General features: G+C 39.2%; 1 protein-coding gene across 3 annotated transcripts in view; it reads right to left on the bottom strand.

The window, feature by feature from the left end:
• Window positions 1–18,839, bottom strand: part of RBMS1 (RNA binding motif single stranded interacting protein 1) — a 227,179-nt gene that overhangs the window by 135,801 nt on the left and 72,539 nt on the right. Inside the window, exons 1-2 of one of the 3 annotated variants that reach the window (XM_058664552.1) lie at window positions 4,003–4,095; window positions 1,482–1,527 (exon numbers count right to left, since the gene is read on the bottom strand). The exons of the other annotated variants lie outside the window; for them this stretch is intronic. The gene's annotated coding sequence lies outside the window, so the exon portion shown is untranslated. Of the gene's footprint in view, window positions 1–1,481; window positions 1,528–4,002; window positions 4,096–18,839 lie in introns of those variants that run through there. 3 annotated transcript variants of the gene reach the window in all.

An 18,839-nucleotide genomic window follows, 5' to 3' on the forward strand; every position in this document is an offset into this window, starting at 1 on the left:
TGGGCCTGGAAAGATAGCAGAAGATGCCCAAGCGCTTGGGCCCCTGCTATCCACATAGGAGACCCAGATGCATTTTAGGTCCTTCGTGCCATAAACATAGGAGACCCAGACGGATTTTTAGGCTCCTGGCTTCACCTAGCCATTGCACTCCGCGCTCTCTCTCGCGCTCTCTCTCTCTCTCTCTCTCTCTCTCTCTCTCTCTTTCCAACTCTGCCTCTCAAATAAGTATATAAATCTTAAAGAAAACAGAAAGTTATTTGGTTCAGTATACAGGTAAAAGGAAAATATGAGACTAGCCTACCCTTAGAGCTAGTAAGTAAGCAGAAATTTTAGGGTTTAAACAATTCCTGTGCTCCTTCAAACTCTGTCATGCTGCAATGCAAAAAAAAAAAATTATAAATATTGCTCCAATTCTGAGCAGTACTTGTAACCCATACAGCACCAAGTTGCTGTATGCGAATAATGCAAGCATTAAGTGATAACTGCCAGGCAAGTAGTCCAGACAATAATGTTCTATGGGAGTGCACAGGAGACGGAGATCAATACAGGATATAACATGGGTGTGTGGAGCTCAGCTGGATAAATGTTTTGTTTGAGGGACATTCACAAAGTAGCGATGTGCAGATGACAGAAATACAGAATTAGAGGCATAAGCCCAGGATGGAGATTTGGGGTAATTACTGTTGAAATCAACACTAATTGATGTACTCTTTGAAAGAGGCAGAAGACAGAGGATTAAGATCCCAGGGAACCCCCTCTCCATACACTTATTATTGAGACCCTTATAACAGAGAGGTCTGTGACTAAAATTACAACGAAGAAAATACGGTGATGAAGCTCGTTTTGAAAGAGGGAAAAAAGAATTGGGGCAGAAAAGGTGCCCAGTGACTAAGAACACTAGAGGAAGACTGGCAGGCATGCAGGGCAGGTTTCTGTTCTGTTATCACTGCCTGAGCAAGCACTCCTGCATTTGAGTTGAAAGGAAGACAAGAGGGAATTAAAGAGAAGAAATTATTCTGTATTACTTCACGTTATAAGCTTTAATACATAAAATACAGCCACCAGTACTAAAGTAGCTCACATTAAAACAAAAACAAAAATAAAAAGACACTATCTACACTTCAGAATTTGTATGCTTAAAAGCTCACAAAATCTCTAGCTCCTGGCAAAAAAAGAAAAAGGAGGAGAACAGGGAGAGAGGGAGGGAGGGAGAATGAGGTCAAAAGAACCTTTAAATTTCTCTCATCTTTCCTGGAAGAAAACAGAGTGGGTACTCTATTTCTAAAATAGCAGCAATATTTTCTATTATTTACTATGTTTCTTTTTAAAGAAAAAAAAAAACAACCTGCAATTCTTTCATACTCAAAGACTCCCTAGAAACATATAAAATCACATGTATATAAAAATGAAACCACTATAATAAAATAAAACTGTGTCTATCATCTGAGAAGGTATATAGAACAATACAAACATAGCCATACCTGGACGAGTCTAAGCAGCTGTTTTCTGATGATTCTTAAATCTAGCCTGGTGATCAAAACAGAAGAATGAAATTTTGCCCCAGTGTGGGTTCTCTGCAAAGACTATGAAATAACTCTTATTTATTGAGTAGCTATTATAGCTCGAGCACTTTCTAAGCACACCACACACACACACACACACACACGACAAGAATGATTACATTCTACTTTACTGAAGCAAACAGAGGCTAGATTTTAGTAACTGTGCCAAGGTCATAGTCAATGCATCATAGAGCTGACGTTTGAAGTAAGGTTTCTTTTTTTTTTTCTTTCAACATCATCCATTTCCAGTATTAGTACTGATGATAGCCATTGTTACTAGCAGTAATGGGTGATGCTCAACCCTCACAGGGGAACATCTACATGGTATAATTAGGCAGAGCTTGGGCATGAGGGCACCTTGTGCTGCATCTTGGCTTCGACTTTTACTATCTGTGTGACACTTAGGCAAGTCAATTAACCCTTCTGGGAGCCTCTGTCTGTTCATTTATAAAACAATAATGGAATTACACATGGTCTTTAATTAATAATGTTTTGATGTAATAAGTTTTTGACTTAACAATTGTGCAAAGGCTATAAGCATTCACTAGAATTTGTACCTTGGATTAGTAATTTTGATCTTTCTGCAGGCTACTGACATGCCCTGCAACCCTCTCTTGCAACCCACTCAGGAGAATTTCCCAGGACACCCCAGCATGCTATGCTGCTGAATAGGAGGCTCATTGGGTTAGTGACAGTCCATACACTCTGACAGGCAGTATTTTTCAGTTTCCAACAACTTTATTGGGAAGCTGTAAGAAGCATCTGAGCATTGGATTTTATTACTTGAATATGAAGGCAGAATTTACACCATCAGAATATATATCAAAGAGTTCAGATATAGGAGTTTAATCTGACCCTAATCTGGCTTCTAAAATTCTGCTTTGCCGATGGCTGTTAATGTGTAATTCTTCTCTCACAGCCAGTTTCATTACTAGGATAGGTGAAGATACAGCTGGAAGATAAGCAGAAAGAACTAACTTCTAGAATTTGTGAGGGTATTTAGGTGAAATACATTCCCTAAAACCAAGTTATAACTGAGTTTATTAAAAGCTAGTAGGCGACCACATGAGACACTAGTTTCAATAAGGGATTCATATATCAACAGTTGGGACTTTTTTTTTCTCTTTGGGGAAACATTCAAAATTTCCTCACAGAAATTTCTGGATAAAATCTGTTCATTAAACTATTTCCCTGTTCCTGCATAAGTTTAAAAAATCAAAACTCACTCAAAATTTCAGCTTATCATTAAGAGTTCTCTAATGTTTTTGAAGTCTTTCTATAAAAACAGCTATGTAGATTGTTATGGTTGTAAAAACAAATCCTGCAAAATACAACATGAATTCAAAATCCCAGATTTTCACATTCTCTTTGCTTTTACTCTAATGGGCTTGTCCTACCAGACCAAATTTCGTAACAAAGACAAGGTAATTAGTGGAGAAACCAAGATAAAAAGATACTCCATTTTTCACAGTCTCTAGACTGCTGTTCAAACTATTATTCGCCATGCTTACAGTAAGCCTTTAAAATTAAAAGTGCTTCTTTTCGAGATATTTCAAGTTCATTCTATCAATTTTCAATGAGTTGTAAAATTTATAAATAAGGAGAGGAAGATAATATTAATCTTTGAAATTACAGTTTAACAAAAGAGATAGAAATAACACAATCTATGTGAGCAAGCTAAAAGGATAGAGTGTGATGGGGGAAAGAGATTGACAGGTGTGCTGGAAAAACTGCTTATCACATCCACTTCTTCCTACAGGACCTGGGAAGAAACAGAAAATGCTTGGGAAATCAACAATTTGTGAACAAGAACGAGTATCTTTAGCTCATGGCAAACAAAGCTAATTTGAACTTGGAATAACCCATCTCTTCTGTAAGTGAAAGTCTACTGCACGAGTGACAACTTTGACGGCACACAGCAAACTGAACCCACGACGAACAAACCCACATGGAAGCTGATGACCATAAAGAGTTACTATAAAACATCCGGAAGTATCTGGATCTGGAGGCAGATCATCAGTGTTTCTCCAAAACCCGGGATCCACAGCACAATCAGGTTTGAAAGCATTCAGAACACATTAGGAAAAAGCAAAAGCCAAAACAATTACAAAGTTTCCTTTACTTCAGTGGCTAAAATTACCATTAAATTCAGTCTATTTCACCAAACACGAGACTGCTAGAACAATTTCTATAAAAGAGAATGCTGGAATGTGTTTCATCCTCCCTTGAGTCAAAAAATTCAAAGAGTGAGATATTACAAATGAATTTCTATTCAGCTGAATGTGTACGAAGGCAAACTTCCCAACATTAGGATACAAAGTTAAGAATACAGAAATAAAATATGTAAGGAACTTATAAAAATCCCCACCCTGTATCTTCAAGAATGACTAGTTGTGGGTTATCTAATACACTTAACACGTGGAGCAAACTGATGACACACCTGTGGCGAACTGATACTCCCCAAGTGAAGAGAAGGCAAATGTGCAGATTCTGGCGTTGTCATGACAATATGACTGATCATGACATCAGCAATTCCTAATTCCAAACTGAAAAGAACACTCCCAGAACGCTGACAGCATATTAAACAGATACTCCCAGAACCACCCTTCCATCCCCTCCCAATCTAATATTTGATTTAGTGGCCAGTACAATGATGTTTCAACTAAAGGATTAAGTGTTAAAACCCTGTTAGACTCTTCCAAGTTGGAGAAAGTGTCAAGAGGAGGAAGAAAACTTTCAAAGACACATTTTTCAGATTTACATTTAATAAACTGTAAACAGAGAAGACATGTGTACACCTACAAACATACTGAGTGTATGAAAATGTCATAATTTTTCAAGTGTTTTATTGCATATTATCATCACATCAAAGGTAGAAGGGGTGGCAAGTAACCCATATCTCCAATTTTTGTAAGCAGATACATGACCTCAAGTTGATTAGGCAACTTGTCCTAGGTCATAAAGCCCAGAGAGAAATAGTAAGGGCTAAACCCCATTCCAGCATAAAATAATCATTCAATGAACATTTCAGAAACTGAATGAATGCTACTATCCTCAGTTAACCTGATCAGCCAATAAAGCATGCTTCAGTCCATCTGTTCATACTTAGTCATAAATGGTAGAAAGTTCTTTCTAATCTGAAGCTGCTACAGGACACCCAGTACTAACACTTTCGCCTTCTTTAGATAACATGATATTTCTGTTTCCGTTTTTCTCACACAAGAAAGTGAGACTTGAATTACCTTTTATTTTCCCTAAATTTTAAAACCGTTATAAGACTGCTCAGACAATGCATAGTAGTTTTAACTCGTTAAACTACTGTCCCATACACACTATAGGTAGGAGGCATAAGTGGGTGAGGCAAGCTGGCTTTCTTGCACATACACAAATGGCACAAAGGAGACTTTAGCCCTCCTTTCAAAACCATATACATCTGAGTTACAAATACTAGAATGAAAAAAATTCAGTGATCAAATCTTAAAGAATATCACAGTTGAAAAGCAGAGTTCATCAGTGGGAGGAGGTAGAAGAGGAGAGAGAGAGGAAGAGTGCAAGACAGAGATCTTCCACCTGTTGTTGTTTCACTTTCCAAATTGCCACAATGGCTGGAGTTAGGCCAATCAGAAGCTGGGGGCTAGGAGCTTCTTGCAGCTGTCCCATGTGGGTGCAGGGACATCAGCAGGGAGCTGAATTGGAAGTGGAGCACCTGGGACTTGAAATGACATCTATATGAGACGCTAGCATCACAGGCAGCATACTTACTTGCTATGCCACAGTGCTGGTCCCTAAATGTGTGTATGTGTGTGTGTGTGTGACAAATTACATTAAATAGGATTTCTTTGCACCCTAATTTTTGCGTCACCTAAAATCCTAGTAGGGACTGCAGAACACTAAATTGTTCATATGTATACAATTCATTAGGGAAGTGTGATTCCATAACCAATGATTTTTCTTGACCTCAACTGTTACTGTCAAAATAAGTCTAGGGGTTGGTGCTATGGCATAGCCTGTGATGCTGCCATACCATAAAGGGGCACTGGTGCAAGTCCTACCTTCACCACTTCCAATCCAGCTCTTTGCCAAAGTGCCTGTAACAGCAGCGGAGGATGATCCAAGTCCTCAGGCCACTGCCCCATGCGGGAGACTCAGAAGACGCCTCTAGCTTTAGACTGGCCCAGTTCTGGCTGTTGGAGCCAGGTGAAGGAGTGACCCAGTGGGCAGACTCATTTACGCACACACAAAACACACACACACTCTCTCTCCTCTTCCTCTCTTTCAAGTTAAAATAAATAAATATTTTTAAAGATTTATTTATTTTTGTTGTAAAGTCAGATATACAGAGAGGAAGAGAGACAGAGAGGAAGATCTTCAGTCCGTTGATTCACTCCCCAAGTGGCTGCAATGGCCGGAGCTGAGCCAATTCAAAGCCAGGAGCCAGGAGCTTTTTCCGGGTCTCCCACACGGGTGCAGGGTCCCAAATGTTTGGGCCATCCTCAACTGCTTTCCCAGGTTACAAGCAGGGAGCTGGATGGGAACTAGGGCCGCCAGGATTACAATTGGCGCCCATCCGGGATCCCAATGTGTTCAAGGCAAGGACTTTAGCCACTAGGTCACTGTGCCGGGCCCTACATAAGTAGTTCTAAAAGATTGTTTTTCAAAAGGAGTTTTCTAGTTTGATTATTTCGATTAAAGAGAAGGTTCTGTTCTCCTCTTGGCAAGCAGTTTCCTGCAATTATTTGGATAAAATCTGCATGCCATGTAGTCTGAGATGCCACTGATTGTAGGCTGCCTGCCTACATGTGAAAATGTGGAAGACAGTAATTACAAGAAATCATACATTTCACAGGTATAGAACTGGGAAAAGGTGAATCTCAGAATGTATGTGGGATATGGCACATATGAACACCTCACATTTAACATCTAAAGAATGTCCTTTGTTTCTTTTTTTTTTTAAAGATTTATTCATTTTATTGGAAAGCCGGATATACACAGAGGAGGAGAGACAGAGAGGAAGATCTTCCGCCCGATGATTCACTCCCCAAGTGAGCCGCAATGGGCCGGTGCGCGCCAATCCGAAGCCGGGAACCTGGAACCTCCTCTGGGTCTCCCACGCGGGTGCAGGGTCCCAATGCCTTGGGCCGGCCTCAACTGCTTTCCCAGGCCACAAGCAGGGAGCTGGATGGGACTTGGGGTTGCCAGGATTAGAACTGGTGCCCATATGGGATCCCAGGCGTGCAAGGTGAGGATCTTAACCACTACGCTATCGTGCCGGGCCCGAGTCATTTACTCTTAACTACCTAGTAGCTCTGTGTTCTTAGAGAAGTTAAAAAATGAGTGGCAGAATATATTTCTACAGCCAAAGTTACTTGTAAGAAACAAAGGACTGGGCCCGGCGGCGTGGCCTAGCGGCTAAAGTCCTTGCCTTGAAAGCCCCGGGATCCCATATGGGCGCCGGTTCTGATCCCGGCAGCTCCACTTCCCATCCAGCTCCCTGCTTGTGGCCTGGGAAAGCAGTTGAGGACGGCCCAAACATTTGGGACCCTGCACCCGTGTGGGAGACCTGGAAGAGGTTCCTGGCTCCTGGCTTCAGATTGGCTCAGCTCCAGCCGTTGCTGCCACTTGGGGAGTGAATCATCGGATGGAAGATCTTCCTCTCTGTTTCTCCTCCTCTCTGTATATCTGATTTTCCAATAAAAATAAATGAATCTTAAAAAAAAGTAAATGACTCATACACTCTCATATTTTTCCAAGGACATCTGACAGTGTGTCTTATAAATAATGGGCACGGTCTCTGCAAGACAGAATGGAAAACGTTCTCCTCAATCTCACAAAAGCTCAAGCAGAGCTATTTCCCTCTTGAGCCAACTCCCCACAATCAAGTTATAGCTGTCATGTTTCAACGTGTATAGTGCATTTCAGTAGTAAGAAAGCTTACTTTTCTGATTTCTGTACTCCATGTTTCTTGCTCTTGATGCTTTTAAAGTTGTTGATTGTACCACAGCACTCGGGGTGTCCCCATCCCATATAGGAAAGCCTGGAACTGAGTCTTGACTCTGCTTCTAACCCAGCTTCCTGTTAATGTGCACCCTATGGGGCAGCAGGTGACAGCTCTAACAGCTGGATCCCTTCCACATGGGAGACATGAATGGAGCTCTTGGATCCTGGCTTCAGCCTGGCATAGCCTTGGCTGCTACAAGCATTTGGGCAGTGAACCAGCTGACCAAAGAGAATTCTGTCTTCTGCCCTTTAAATTAAATGCTTTGTTGAAGTTGTCAATTGCAAAGATAACCTGAAAACATTAATTCTAGATTATTACGTCTTTGCAGGTCATAGTCAAACATGTGCATGTGCATGAAATCTCTCTCTCTCTCTCTCTCTCTCTCTCTCTCAAAAGATCAGTCATCAGGGCTGTTTTGGCATAGAGCACCATTCCAACTTCCAAGTGTTGCTAACAGATTTCTATCATTTTATGGGACCTGGGAGTGGCAATTTTCAGTCACTCTTTGGTTTCAGAGCACAAAAGTAATTTTTATATAAATCAAATCAGCTCTAGCTGAAATGATCACCATAATCCTTAAAATTGATATGAAACTACAAAGTGAATCAAAAGTAGTAACAGGAACTGGTGTGGTGACAAAGTAGGGTTAATGCCTCCTGTAAGGCCTGTGTCCCATATGAGCACTGCCTTGGATCCCTCAGCTCCATTTCTTGTTCAGCTCCCTGCTAGTGTACCTGGGAAAGCAGCAGCAGATCATTCCAATGTGTGACATGGTGATCTAGATGGAGTTTGAAGGTCCTGGTTTCAGTCTGGCCCAAACCCAACTGTTGCAGCCATCTGGGAAGCAAACAATCAGACCGAAGATTTATGTGTGTATGCCTCGCTCTTTCTCCTTGTCACTCCTGCTTTAAATTAAATCTGTCTTAATTAAAAAGCAACAATAGAGCAGGTAAGGTGACCCAATTACACTTGAAGAAGGGAGTGATTTACACCTGAAGAAGCGATTCCTGGGACCTGGTTTGTCATTGTTGCTCAGGCTCATACTAGTTCCCTTACGATTCCTCCCGTTATTCAGAGGTTCTTATAGTCATGCCATACTGGTGGGACAATACAACCATCATAAAAAGGAGAAACAAATTGTCAGTGTATTTACTGATGGCAGGTTGGTCAAATTGAAGGTTGGGGATAATTTAGGCATTTCATTTATTTGCAATGCTTTTCTTGTAAGAGAAAAGTTAAAATTGGCATCATCTTGAAATACTTTTAAAATCATCTTATATGAATTGTTAACTTATCACACCACTGATGTATCCCAACCTTCTAACTCAGACGCTAGAATATACTAGGTGTTTTAGTAATTATTCAGATAAATGAAAAAATGGTTCAAGCAGACGTTACTTACTTCTCTAGAAAGAGAAATAAAATAAGCTTATGGATTTTGAGTTCTGTTAGCTTCATGCTGAATTTTAAAATCAAATTCATTATCCAAACATCCCTCAGCATCAAAGACTATAGTTTTTGCTTCTGCAATTCATGATCTTGAGTGGTTTTCAAGCATTTTATTTTAGGTGCTCTTTTAGGAAGTCATATAATTCACATAAACTATTTCTCAGGAACATTATTAAATAAATCAGGCTACAAAGTACTGCAAACGACCCCAAGCACTCATTTCTCCTGTTTCTATATCTGTCTATCCCCTTTATTTAAAAAATGACTTAAGTTTTTGGTGACTAGCAGATTTTCTAAAATACATGCACAAACTTACATAACTGAAAATCACAGCTTATTTTATTCTAGCATGTAACTTTGAAAAGAATTTTATCAGTAAGTAATAATGGATAAATGTTAGCTATGTATTTCACTTCATTGTATGCTTAAAGTTTCCAATAATAAAACATTTTCAGTTGGGGTTAGTGTACTCACAGCCTTGGGATTCTGGACAAGGCCAAATTGCTTCCTTTCTTGTGAACTATTTAAAGTATTATTTATTTATTTGGAAGGAAGAGCGATGGTGACGAGAGGTTAGAGGACAGATATCTAGTTCATCCCCCAAGTGCCTCCAATAGGACCAGTCCAAGTCAAAACTAAAGGCCAGGAATGCCATCTAAGTCTTCTAGGTAGGTAAGTGACAGGGACTCAAGTACTGGGCCATCATGTGCTATTCCCAAGGGACAGGAACAGGAAACTGGAATGAAGCATGGAGTTAGCAATCAAATCCAAGACTTTAATATGGAATCTGGACATCACAAGCAGTGGCTTAACTTGCTAATGCCACAACCTCTGTCCCACAAACTGCTTCTTGCTACTACAACATCGAGGAAGCGACTAGACAGCTAGTTGCATTTTATTTTAAACAACTATTTTCTGTGTCTATCTCACCAAAGGAAAGAAACTGTCCCAATAAAAAAATTAAATGAGTAAAATATGAGATTATGGTCTGTATATAAAAGTGGCAAGAGGCCAGCACAAAGGTGCAGCAAGCTAATCCTTTAGCCCGCGGCCCCAGCATCCCATACGGGTGCTGGTTCATGTCTTGGATGCTCACTTCCAATGCAGCTCTCTGCTGATGGCTTAAGAAAGTAGTGAAAGATGGTCCATGCCCTTGAGCCCCTGCACTGACATGAGAGACCCAGAAGAAGCTCCTATATTCCAGCTTTGAATCAGCTCAGCTCTGGCCATTGTGGCCATTTGGACAGTGAACAGGTAGACAGAAGACCTTCTCTATCTCTCCTTTCTCTGTGCAATCCCCCTTCCAAATAAATGTAAATTTCTTTTTAAAGTGGCCTAGTAAATTCCTCAGGAAATGCTAACAAATCTAAGTAACTAAACAGGATTCAGCAAATTTCTGCACTTGATCGGGGAATCGTGCTGTTTGTAACCCAGCAGCATCCCTTTGGTTCTTCCTCTTTTTTCTGACTCTGTCTCTCAGCCAGCAGGACTGCTGAAACCACTTCTGACTTTCCCTCTGGCTGGTCTTCAGTTACCTACATTGTTGTGTACCCTGCTTCCAAAATAATTTTTATGGCCTCTTCGACCATATCATTCTAACTTCCTGAAACTCCCACATCAAATGCAAATTTCTGAACAACACTTGTAAAACACTCTATTTTTTACCTCCCTTGCCCCTTTACCTCTCTTCCAGCTACTATTTGTGTTTTGGCTGCCCATGAACTCACTCTTCCTTGGCTCTGAGTTTTGCCAGGAAACAACCTCTGTTTTTCCACCAGCCAAACCACACTCATCCCTCCCTCTGTTTACTCTGTTGAAATCACAACTCATGGTCTGCCCTCTGTGAATTTTTTCTACTCTCATCTTTTTCCAAGAACTACATTAATGCCTAAATGAGACCAACTTAATGCCCTTACATTATAAACTTCACTACTAAAGAAACCATGGCCAAGACTTAGCATAGCGTCTCCACTATTTGCTCCATTGAAAGGCATCTTATGAGTGCTTAGCGAGTTCTGACTGACCTGACTTCCTACAAATCAGTGCTTCCTATGTGTCCTTTCCAATCCAGCACACATGATGTTATCATATGGCGTCTTCGTCACTGTGCTCCTTCATGATGCTGAGCAGGAAATGATGAAGACACACCCTCCCATTCTTAGCTGAAAGCATTGTTAGAAACACTGAATCAGAAAGAGATTAAAGCAACTTTCCAGAAGAAATAAACATTTAACTTTTTAAACTTTGTTCTCTTTCTCTGTGTATAAAAACACCTTTGTTGCAGGGTGCTTAAAATGATTGACCTGTGAGCATGATTAAGTGTTTCTTTGGGTGGGCCTTTTATTTATATTTACGTCCAAGATGGTGCCAACTGTCGTGGTGAATGACGGAAGCACCAAGAATTCCTTTCAGGTGATGACACAATTCTGCTGCAGTGGTCCATTCTTCTGTCTGCCCCATATCAAAAGCATCTGCCTCTCGCTTGTTTCTCCACAATGCATGACAGCAAAGCTGTTCCAATCCACTCCATCCCATCCTGTCACAAACTGCCACTGCCGTGTAAGCGAGTAGTGGACAAGGCACAGACATGTGTTTAAAACTACCGTGTTCCAAAGACAATTCTACTGTGTGAGCTTGCAACCTCCTCTAGTGCTTAGAAAAGGGGACAGATGATGGTATCTGCCCGATACAGTTTCTGTGAAAAGGGATATTTAATTAAGTGATGAAGATTTGTTACAATTTATTTATTGAAGGCATATCTGAGAATCTGAGCACATGGCCGAGTCTCTTCCCAGTGAAGTTATCATTTCATCCTAAGTCGTAGCCTTACTACTGCACTTCAAACAGACCTACATACTCTTTTTCCTTCAGTGATAGCATTGTGTGTCAACAAGTTCTGAAATTCCCATTTGTCTTCTATTCTATACTCCACTAACAAAAATTAAGGTATTAGATATTTGAGTGCTCAATATATGTCAGATATTATTCAAAGTATTTCATGGCTGTTATTTTATTAATGTTCACCCCAATACTATTATTCTTCACATTTCTAGATGATTTTATATTATCTATTTATTTTAAAAGTATAGGAGAGGGAGGCAGAGAAAGAGAGAGGCAATATCCCATCCACAGTCCACTCCACAACTGGGATAGGCTAGAGCCAGGGACCAGGAACTCCATCCAGGTCTCCCATGTGGGTGCAGGCAGCTAAGCACTTGGGTCAATTTCTCCTGCCTTACCAGTGCATTAACAGGGAGCTGGACTGGAAGCAGAGCAGCCAGAAATTGAACTGGCACTCTAACAAGAAATGCTGACTTAACCTATGACTTAACCTAGGAACTATGACTTAACCTATTTTGCCACAATACCTGCATCCAGCATGAAAAATTTACCTTCTCTTTCATTCTCTTTATTCTCCCATCCCACTGGTCCATGAAGTCAAGATCATCACCATCAGTCCTACCCCACCCCTTGCTGTTTTATAAATGGACCTAAATCCCCAAATCAGCCAATTTCATTTGGCTATTTCCAGTGCCCACTATTGCTCATCCTTTCAGCCTGTCTTTTCAATGATCACTGTTTACCAGATGTTTCTGTTCCTCTCTGCAGGTGCTGACTACACATGACGATGGCATTAGTTTCCCCCAAAATTCACTTACTTTTGATACTGAACAGCATTCATTTTATTCATTTCCAAGTAGCTTATACAGAATTAATTCCAAACCTCTTACTTCTCCCTCCTCCCAGTCCTCCATTCTGACCTTTGCTGCCAAAACATAAGGTAGATATCACTTGACATTTATGTTAAATTGGTTCTTTCTCAAATATACATGTATGTTTTTGCATATCTCCTTGGCACTCTTCTCTGTTCTTGTAGTAGAAATGTTCCTGGTTCTCTGCAGTATGGAGATTTCCATTTGTATCCTTGAGTCGAAATCAACTTCTCTTTCCCTCACACCCACCCTCACTCAACTACCCCAATCGAACTTCTATACCAGTTTGCCTATTTGCTTGCAAATTTTCTTAACTGCTTAATTTTTTCCTGGAAAAGTAATACGTTAATATTTCTTCCTTTTAGAAATAGGAGCAGCAGATGCAATGGCTTTCTTCCAGTAAACTAACTTGCTCAAGTTGTCTCCATCCTAAAAGAGGGTAAGGAAGGTGGAAGGCTTGCTTCGCTTGCTGCTTAATGTATTTTATTCCTTCTCTTGCACGACAGAGTTCTTGAAACAGCATTGGGCAGTGAGTATTTTCAATCCCTCATTTCCCACTGCAATCTGGCTTCTGACCCCAGCAGTCAATCTCCTCCAGCATGACTTGATCCTGCGACAGTGTCAGCCACTCATCCTCACCAGATTCCAAGTCATCCACTCCTTTAGGCATACACCCTGGCCCACTTTTCTTTTCTGCTCTAGATTATTTCCCATTTCTAATTCCATCCACAACTAGCACTGAGTAAAAACTACTGAACAAATGACTCCCAAATACAGACCTCCATTTTCACCTCTTTTGGGACTCCAGACCCTGGTACCAACTTCCTTTGAGCCTCCACATCCCTCAGTCAGAATTCACTGATCTCACACTCATTGTACCATGAGATCTGTATGCATTCCACTAAGGCTGTCTGTATTGTACTGTAGCTCCATCTGCCCTTTCTAGTGGAATATAAGTTCATCAGGAGCAAGGGGTTGACATCAATGTCTTGATTACCACTGCAACTCCAGAAACAAAATTTGCCTTAAATTTATTGACCAAGTACAATCAAGGAGAAAATTTTCTTCATATCCTGATAGCACTTATTTTGTTTTGTTTTCACATGGAAAGTCTTCAGAATATGATTTAACTCTCAGATGCATGGGGGAATGCTGATTATTTTCAAAAAATGGGGGAAATAAAAGTATCATTAACTGAGAACTGTACGATATTCATATTCCAAGAGGGGAAACTGCGCAGATAAACTTTAAACTGTTTTTCAAGTTCTTCTTCAACTCCTTTCTTGGTTGAAAAATAATTTTTAAAGACCTACCTATTTTTTATTGGAAAGGCAAATCTCACAGAGTGAAGGAGAGACGAAGATCTATCCCAGGTTCACTCCCCGAGTAGCTGCATCAGCCAGAGCTGAGCCGATCCAAAGCCAGGAGCTTATTCTAGGTCTCCCATGTGGGTGTAGGGTTCCAAGACTTTGGACCATCATCTACTGCTTTCCAAAGCTACAAGCAGGGAGCAAGATGGGGATGGAGCATCTAGGACATGAAGTGGTGCCTATATGGCATCCTGGCACACACAAGGTAAATGTTTAGCCACTAGGTTACTGTGCTGGACCCAAAAATTTTATACGTAAAGAAAAATTACATATGCCGGTCTGGTAATATCTGTTCTACATTCACTCTTATTAATTGCGATTGGCAAAAACTAAAAAAGATTTTTGTCTAATGTCAAACTTCTTTCATATTAAAAAAATAAAAAGCAAGTGGAGAAATGAGGAATTGTGGAGTGTTTCCTGAGATTTATTTTTATCTCCAAACTAAAAAAGCAAATTGCAAGAAGGGAAATGTCAAAATAAACATTAAAAGAATGGTTGCCTTAAGATATTCGGGAATTGATAAGATATTCAAAGACAAGTCAGCTGAAGGCCGCAGAAAACTAGTCTTCAAATATTTATTAGAGACTTTACTTTTGGCTTTTGTGTAAGAATATGGTCAATAAGATGTCTACTTTTCTCTTTGATATCTGAATCACAAATAACATCTCAATTCCTGATAGTCTATCCTTTTCAATGATGTGGGAGGATTTGAAAGCATGACTATTTCGAATAGTACAGTCCAAACTTTCTCCTTAAAAGTTGCATAGTGCCTTTAAAACAAATAATTTCTTATCACTATTACAATGCATTCTTTTTTACCAAAAGAGACAGAGATGATGAAATTTTTCAAGATATCTTTTCTGTTCCCACAACCTTTAGTCATCTTTTATTATTTCTTTTAACACTTGAGTGAAAAAGAGCATAAAATGTTATTTTCAAAAATTCCCTAACAATGGCCTTCACCTAGTTAATCCATGAACATTTGCAGGGAGCCTACACTAGTGGAACTGTTGGGTGCTGAGCACAGACAGGCCCTGAGTAAAGGAGCTGAGAGGAAGGAGAAGCAATGAGGAAGCATGTTTCCTTGTTATAGTGCCCACGGCATTCCCAACAGCACTGACAGGAAGAGAGGAATGAGAAGCCAGCAGATCCCAAGAAGCAAAGTAGCTAGTCTCCAAAACCAACTAAATAAAGAGCAAATGAGAGACAGAAATAGTAGTTCAAGAGAAAAAAAAGGTTAATGTAAAACTGCTGCTCTTCAGCATGTGCCTTGACAAAAGAACAATCATTCAGCTTGGCTCTGTGATGCCCACACCAATGCGGCCCCTGTGGATCTTGAGAACTGGGAGATTCCCTAGCTCCCACTGAAGCTGCTTTTGCAGCTGAGATTCTTATTGCCTTCCTCGTCTCTTAGACCACTTCCAGGTACTGGGTCTCTTAGTTACAATCCAAGTTATCTTACTAAACAAACAGTTTAACAGAGCTGTGTGAAAACAGCACCTTATGTGTTTGTACTTACTAAACACGAATAGTTTTTGAAAGGGAAACATTTTAACATTAGATAGCATCGTTGCTTATTTACGGTTTAATAACATTTGTTATTAAAAGGAATTGTCATACTTGCACATATGTATAATTTGTAGGCAACATAATCACATGATCATCACAACTGAAGTGTTTAAACTCTTCTCTGTTGTCTCCCTGTCCACCACCAAAAAAAAAAAAAAAAAAAAAAAAAAAAAAGTTTAAGGGAAAAAATTCTCACACATAAGCAGAGCTGTCTCAGATTCTGAAAAGAAATGATTATCTCCCAATAAAACAAACACATGATGACCAGGCTGGACTACCCTAGAGTGAAGTTTAAAATAGGAATGTGCCTTTAATATTGACATGTTTCAATGCCTCTAAAATCATGATTACATATGTATGTTAATGCTATTTCTTCCATATTCTTACATAAAGTATTTATGTGATGTGTTGGTTCATTAGAAACTTTAGCTTGGTTTGAAGTCTATATGCTTTAAATCAAAGGAAGTTCCTTTTTTGCTATGAGAAGCCAACAGATTTTGATAAAATCTGTTAAGGACTGTGTTATATTTCAGGAATGAACATTTCCTATCCAGATTTGTGCCACCACCTCATTCCGGGTGACTTCCAAACAACCTAAGGTCATGGATGCCTCTTTAATTAGTATCTCACTGCTGGAGGGAGGGAAGAAGAATGCAAAAAGACATTATAAACAAAGGTCTTCAAGGCAACTCAGTGGTTTAGTCAAAGAAGGAAAAAAATACACCCTAGCTTGCTCTTTATTATCAAAACAGGGCCGGGCCGGAAACGGTTTTGATTCCTTCAAACTGGGAAGGTTGGAATGCCCATGTATACTTCTTCATTCTGGCTTAATGTGTTACACTTCATCTCTCTTTCAAAATGATAGCCTGTGAATGAAAACTAAGTGTTGTTTGGATCAAAAACCTAAAAAGGTTCATAAAGATGCAATCAAAAGCTTTTCACCTTAAGCATAATTCCTTTAAGGGTTACCAATATACAAATTACATGAATTCATGATGTTCCTTATTTCAGATGAGTACAATATTAAGGAGAATATAAGTAAAATCCACATAAAACATATTTTAAAATTCACAGAAATTGGAAAAAAATATTATCCTCCCCGCCCCCTGACACACGTAAGTATAACTACTCAACGGGCCTTGTAAGGCTAGACACATGTTCTATTTCAATTAAGTTCACACTACTATAAATGAACAAATGAATGAGTAAGATGAGTAAAAATAAATTGACAATTTAATACTGACATAATAGTCTTCAAATTCTAAGAAGTATAGATACACAAAAGTATTTCAAAAAGTTTGTGGGAAAACTAATTTTGGTGAAAAAAATATGAAATCCTTATCTAGTTTTTTCCTCCTATACATTTCCATGATCTTTATAAAGTAACTCAGTATATCCATCTGTACTGCTCCTTCCACAGTTATATGGACATGCATAGAAGTACAGACTGCAGATTTAATTTCACAAGGGAGCAGACTGCATTGTAAAAATATTAAGGAATAAAATTCTTAAAAATCAAGACCATTACATGGCTGAATCAGTAACAGGTTAGAATACTGGATCCTCAGTTAAAAACACTGGCTGAGATTTTTGGTTTCTAGAGGATTCTATTTACAAGCAATCACCTCAGCAGGGTGCCTGTGCCATTTCATAATCACGTAGTACATTCACCCTACAGGGTTACGTGCCGTGCAAGTTTGAATGTGAAGCTGAATTTCTTTCCCTTCAGGAAGTAACTTTTACTCAAGATTGAATACAGCTGTTAGTACAGAACACCGTTCCAAAAACTTTGCTATGAGGACTGGAAGAAAACACCATTTTAAGAAATGCAAATTCACTTTCATTATTTGAACTCTGTACAACCAAAGTGGAAAGGCAATCTCTGGTCTCTGTTAGTTAAATTAGATTTTAAAAATATTCAAGAGAAAGCATGTTGGGTGGTTATATAAAGCTGTAAGACTTTCCATGTACTTTTGTAGCCTATATATTTTAATAACATCACCAGGTTTGTTTTTTTTTTATGCCTTATTTCGAAAACAGAAGTTATATGAATTATCTACACTCATCTTTTCTTAAAATTTCATTCTCTAATACAGTGTGGTTTTCTGTCTTTATAGTCACAGAAATGTAGCCTGGCAAACAATGTAGGGTGGCCTCAACAGAGGAAATACTGGCAGCTAACAACACCGGATGCAATCAAGACCACAAGAGACACATACGCAGTTATAAATGTCGAACTAAAAAGATGTACTGGGAAGAAGCGAAGTCTAACTTTTTATTGAGTGGAATAATTGTTTTGGTGAAATCTTTTTAGTTCATTGTTCACTCACAAACAAACCAAAAACTCTTGGAATTATTTTGACAATCCACTGTCTGTAGACTTAAAAGAAAAACACACACACAACAAATATGGCTTCTTACCATCCCTGGTCAATTTCTTATCTTTATGGGCAAAAGAACACAGAATAAGGGTGTCCATCTGCCAGACAGTATGGGATCTGTAATCTTGAGTAAAAGTTACTTCCTGAAGGGAAAGAAATTCAGCTTCACATTCAAACTTGCAGGGCACGTAACCCTGTAATGGTGGGGAGACAGCATTTTGTAACGTTGGGTTTTCTAATAGGATTACAAAACTGTTCTTCCTTTTAAACGATCAGAATAAATCTGTTTGTAAACAGTCATGTAAAAGAGTTAGTTAATGAGTATTATTAACTCTCTTCAGCAGTAGGGTGGAGATAGAAAAACCTTGAGTTCCGAAGTCTGCAGTAACTACTTTCCTATTCCCACCCTTTGATGTAATGCTTCCCTGTGGATGGCGTGATCATAACACTGGTGAATACTGTCCCACTGTTGGCTACAAAGAAACAAAATTGAACTTCTCTGAAAGAGAAAAATGCAAGATCTTGGTACTTCTATTTTTGTTTGTTTACTAGTGTGACTACTAGTGCTTTCCAAGCCTCACATTTCCAAAGTTCTATTGTATTGCTCACTCTCTCAGAAGTTTCACATTTAAACAAACTCACCTATCCAAAAAATAAATCTTTGAACCAAATTTATAATTCAACTTACATCTTAGCTACATATTTTAGCAAAATATGGTAATTTTATCTAAGTTGGTTGTTTTTATAATTTAAAATGAACAGGAAATAACCTTTTTCATATTAAATTAGAAACATTG

Source organism: Ochotona princeps, chromosome 5 (assembly GCF_030435755.1).
Source record: "Ochotona princeps isolate mOchPri1 chromosome 5, mOchPri1.hap1, whole genome shotgun sequence".
In the NCBI taxonomy this organism is placed as follows: domain Eukaryota; kingdom Metazoa; phylum Chordata; class Mammalia; order Lagomorpha; family Ochotonidae; genus Ochotona; species Ochotona princeps.